This window comes from Neofelis nebulosa, chromosome 6, assembly GCF_028018385.1.
Source record: "Neofelis nebulosa isolate mNeoNeb1 chromosome 6, mNeoNeb1.pri, whole genome shotgun sequence".
Classification (NCBI taxonomy): domain Eukaryota; kingdom Metazoa; phylum Chordata; class Mammalia; order Carnivora; family Felidae; genus Neofelis; species Neofelis nebulosa.
In genome coordinates, this window is record NC_080787.1 from 96,568,382 (window position 1) to 96,574,381 (window position 6,000).

Below are 6,000 nucleotides of genomic sequence, written 5' to 3' on the forward strand. Positions count from 1 at the left end.
CAAAACAAACAAACAAATAAATAAATGCTTGTCTAATCATATCATTGCAGAAAAGAAAACACAAAGAGAAAATATTGAAAGAAACCAAAAGGGAAAACATTACCTATAGAGAAACAAGATAATTACATCAAACTTCTCATCAGAAACCACACAAACAAGAAGAGAACAGAGTGAAATATTTGAAGGGTTGAAAGAAAAAACACCAACCTAGAAATCCAAATACAGTGAAATTACCCTTCAAAAGTGAGGGAGAAATATAGACTTTCTCAGACAAACAAAAACTGAAGGAATTCATGGTTAGTAGACCTGACAATGCAAGAAATGTTATCAGAAATTTGATCTGCATACCCAAGGAAGAACACCAGAAAAGGAATAAATAAATGTAATATCAAATACTTTATTTCTCTCATCCTAATTAGCCTAAAAAATGCTTGTTCAAGGAATAATAGCAATAAGGTATTGAGTGGTTATAGACTATGGGTCAGTGAAATGAATGACAGCGATATCCTTAGGGAAAGGACGGAGAATTAGAAGCACTGTGTTACAAACTGCAGTGCTATTTGAACATGGAACTAGATTAGTTAAACATATATGTTGCAATTACAGATCAATGTCTAATTGTTTTTAAGTAAAATTAATATGCTAAGAGGGGCGATGGGCACCTGGCTGGCTCAGTCAGTTAAGTGGCCGACTTCGGTTCAGGTCATGATCTCACGGTTCGTGGGTTCAAGCCCCGCATTGAGCTCTGTGCTGACAGCTCGGAGCCTGGAGCTTGCTTTGGAATCTATATCTCTCTCTTTCTCTGCCCCTTCCCTGCTTGTGCTCTGTCTCTGTCTCTCATAAATAAATAAACATTATTTTTTTTAAATATGCTAAGAGAGGCGAAAAAGTTTAAACCATACAAGATGGTCAATTAAAGCCAACAAAGCCAGAAAAAGGGAGAAAATTAAAAATTTCTCTTAAAAATGGAAAAAAATCACAAACAGTTACAAATATGGAGATATCAACAAATTATATTAACAGGCATTCTAAATGTGGCCTAAATATATCATATAAAACAAAAGAGATTGCCTTAATGTATGTAAAAAGAAAGATTCAACTGTATGTTGTCTATGTAACTTCAAGTTGCTGTAACAAAATATAAGGTGGCTTTATAAGCAACAGAAATATATTTCTCACAATTCTAGGAGCTGGATGTTGGAGATCAGGGTGCCAGCATGACTGAGTTCTGGTGAGACTCCAGTTTGAGACTGCAGATTGCCAACTTCTTGTTATAGCCTCACATAGTAGAGAGCAGAGAGGAGAAGCAAGCTCTCTTATAAGGGCCCCATTCATGAGTACTCCACCCTCATGACCTTATCTAATACTAATTACCTCTCAAAAGTTGCACCACCTGATAAGCTCACAATGGGGAGTGAGGTTTCAACATATGAATCTGAGAATTTGAGGTGCAGGGGAACACAAACATTGAACCCATAACGGTAGTCTACAAGAAACCTAAGAGAGGTTAAAAATAAAGAAACGGAAAAATATAACATGTTAACACTTACCAAAACTAATGTGGAGTAGCTACACTAATTTCAAACCAAGCATATTTCAGAACAATATTGGATAGAGAAGGGTGGTACATAATAAGAGTCAATTCACCAAAATGACACAACAATCCAGTCAATTAACTTCATCTAATTAATAGGCATGTAATACTCCTTCCAATAAGAGCAGAATGCACATTCTTCTCAAGCTCACATGAAACATTCATCAAGATAGACCACATTCTGCGCCACAAAACAAACATTTACAAATTACAAGTAGATATCATATAAAATATGTTTGCAAGTCACAATGAAATAAAGCTAAAATAATAAAAAGATAGCTAGAAAACCCGCAAGTATTTGGAGATTAGCCAACCTGAGTGAAAATAACATGGGTCAAAGAAGAAGTCTCAAGATAAAAGAGTTTGAACTAAATGAAAATTAAAGTACAACTTATTGAAAAGTCTGGGAGACCAGGGAAACAGTGTGCAGAGGACAATACATAGCATCAAATACATATAAAAGGAGAATAATCCAAAATTAAAAACCCAAGCTTCACCTAAGTAACTAGATAGATAACGATTTAAGTCTAAAGCAAGGAGAAAAAAAAATTTAATAAAAATTAGAGCAGACATAAATAAAATTGAAAACAGAAAAACAATAAAGTCAATGGAACCAAAAGCTGGTTCTTTGAAAACATAAATAAAATTGATTAACCTCTAGCCTACCTAGCTAACCAAGAAAAAAGGAGAGAAGATAATGGTACTCATTTCACTACTAAAATCTATAAACATTTAAGGAAAATGTGTAAAATATAGATGTGGAGAGAGTTCATTTAAGAAAAGAATAAACTGAAAACAGTATCAAGTTAGATGAACTTAAGAGTGATTTGGTGGTGCAGAATTATAGACAACTCCACTCCAAGTGTAAGTAAAGGATATTTATAGGAAATATATGGTCTACCCAATAAAGAGTTGTATTTGGGTTTGAATACAATTGCCCATCATGGGGCCCATGATGTTTTTGAATACAGAACGGTTTCTCTAATAGCATGAATTTCGTCAAAGTTCATTGGCAATATGTGTTGGCTTAATCAGCACCATCCCTACCATGCCAAATGTACTTTGGGGATATTATAATCTAGATTTATGATATTGTATCAGGTGAAAATGACATTTCTGGAGGCTCATCATCATGACCCAAATCATCATCATTATTGTTAGCCAAATATGGATACCTGATGAAACTCATTCTAGGATAGTGGTACAACTGGAGATATATCAGCAACCCAATTAAATGATCCATTGACTAATAACTGAAATGTCACACCATTCCCATCAGTGATGCATTTAGCTGGCTTTTATCCTTTCTCAGGAGACTACTGGGTATCTAACCACTATGAAATCTATGCTTTTAGAGGTCAGTGGCTGAGTATGCTAGAGAATCAAAAAGAAGCAGGTTGTGGCAGCTACTACTGTGATAGTGTGTAACTGAACAATGTGGTCCTTTTCATTGTCCTCTAACGGCTCAAGTACCATGGGTGAAAAGGGAATTTATTCTCACTGTGTAGCCACTGATTGGGATGGAGCAATAAAGGAACAATTTTTAAAAAGTGTCTGTAAAAACTTATAGTATGACATATGGATATGATTATATACACAAACCCAATAGAATCTAAAATTTAGTAAATAATAACACCTCTTATGAACACAGAACACCAGTATTACATGGTGCAAGGGAAAACATTATTTTTTTTTCCCATTGGAGGATAAAAGAGAGTGATTTAAACTGATGTATAGTATGCCGATTACTGATACAACATAACAAAGGCTGTACACCTTTATTGATAAAATTAAATAAAAATAAGATTTATGTAAATGATGATTCCCAAGATGAGAAAATATTTAGGGAAACTGAGTAAAGACTGCAACTGACATGAAATTGGTTCTTAAAATTATACATAATTGAATGTCATCATTAACACATAGTAAAACTTCCAACTAATTCTGGATAATAGAAGACTATCAGTGATCAAGCTTGAAAAAAGAATACCAGAAATATGTGAACAGTTATGATCACAACTAAAGTTATTTATAAATGAAATGTGTATTTCTTTTTGGAAAGCTCAAATTATGGTCAATGTGGGTATTTGTTGGCTTATTCTTTTATATGAGATATTGGGGAAAATGTGGTAGGGAAATTATAAGAAAGATACTTGCCTTGCAGTATGATGATATTAAAGAGTGGGGTATAAGTTAAACTAGTTGGCCTGTGACCCATTTCTTCATACTTTTTCTAGAGTTCCTGGAAGTGGGGTAGGCGAAGAAGGCAGGTAGCAGAAATAGTCTCCCTAACATACTAACTATACCATCTGGATGATTATGTTTTTTCAGAAGGATATATAGAATACCCTTATCAGGATGCTCCCCATTTAGGATCGCTTATGGTAAACAAAATTAGGATCTGTTGATTTATGTGAACTGCTCTCCAAATAATATCTTATAAACTAGGAGAGAATCTTGAGTGTGAAAGAGATTTTATTTAAATTTTTTAATGTTTATTTATTTTGAGACAGAGATAGAGTGCAAGTGGGAGAAGGGCAGAGAGAGAGAGGGACACACAGAATCTGAAGGAGGCTTAAGGTTCTGAGCAGTCAGCACAGAGCCCAACACAGGGCTCGAACTCACAGACTGAGAGATCATGACCTGAGCTGAAGTCAGATGCTTCACTGACTGAGCCACCCAGGCGCCCAGAAAGAGATATTTTTCTTTAAAAAATATCTGCTATGTAAAGTCGTCCAAAATAAAACAACACACACACACACACACACACACACACACACACAAAACAACTTGGAAACATCCAGTATTTATCTGGGCCAAAGAGCGCATGTCTGATATGGGAAGGAAAGCCCTGGAGGTCCTCAATGTCCCAGATCTCTTTCTGTTTTACCTCTGATTCTTGATTGCTTCTATAGTTGCAATTATTGTTGAAGCTTCATACTGTGTAAGATTGCAGATTCAGGGGTGCCTGGATGTCTCAGTTGGCTAAGTGTCAGACTTCGAAGATTCAGCTCAGGTCATAGTCTCGCAGTCCGTGAGTTCTAGCCCTGAGTCAGACTCTGACCTGACAGCTCAAAGCCTGGCGCCTGCTTCAGATCCTGTGTCTTTCTTTCTCTCTGCCTCTCCCCATGCTCTATCTCTCTCTGTCTCTCAAAAATGAATACATGTTGAAAAAAATTTAAAAAGTTAGAAATAAAAGATCGCATATTCATCTGAGTTTGATTTGACGATGAAAACCTTTATTATCTCAGTATGTTAATCAGAAATGATTGTTAGAAAATAGGCAGAAATAGCAATATTTACTTAAAATATTTTAATGTTAAAACTTATACCAAGTTTAACATATTTAAAGGAGATAATATTGTATTGGTTTATAACAACATTTTATAAAATAAATTTGTGTCACCTCTTACTTAAATATAATATTTTATGAAAATTTTATCACATATCTATGATAATCAAATGTCTGAACACAGAAAAAGCATTAAGCCCCAAATGGTACACAGAAATTTATCAATATCAATAAAAAACACAATTTTAAAGACAAAAATACTTATTAATAATATAATCACAGCAGAAATTCCCTTTTTTCAATTATTTTTTCTAATGCATATTTTTTTCTTCCAAGTTTTTATTTAAATTCCAGTTAGTTAACATACAGTGTTATATTAGTTTTGGGTATAGAATTTAGTGATTCAGCACTTCCATACAAACCCAGTGCTCATCAAAACAAATATACTCCTTAATCCCTATCAGCTGTTTAACATATTTCCCCCCACCGTAACCATTAATATGTTCTCTATAGTCAAGATTTATTAGACAGTGAATTTGTATGTTTTTATTACTTTATAAAACTTAAGGCATGATACAAAGATAATTCAGGAAAAAAAGAGTTAAGAATTCAACCAAATTATCTTCCTTATAAGTAAAACACATAAGAAAAACATATATGAATAAGTTAAAATAATTAGAGTTAGCAGAGTTGATTCTATTTAAATATCTTTTCTCTCATAAGAAAGATATTGTATTGGTTTATCAAGCTGCATTTTCAAATAAGCCCCAAGATTTCAGTGGCTTAACAATAAAAGTTTCTCATTCAAGATGACAAGGTTCAGGCTACAAGTTAGAAAGCTTCAGAAACCCGATCTTTGATTTTGTAGTTTTGTCATCCATTAGGGGTTCATTATTGTCTGTGTCCAGCTGTTGCAATGGGAGAATTAAGGACATACTAACTTTTTAAAAACTTTGACCAGGAAATAATGCAGACTATTTTCACTTGCATTGCTAGAACTAACCAAATGGCCAAATCTGGATGGTTAGCGTGACTAGGTAGTAAGTAGTTGCTTCTCCATAGCATCTAGATGCCGTGGAAGGAGAGCAGAAATTTGGGCAGACAGCAGCCATTT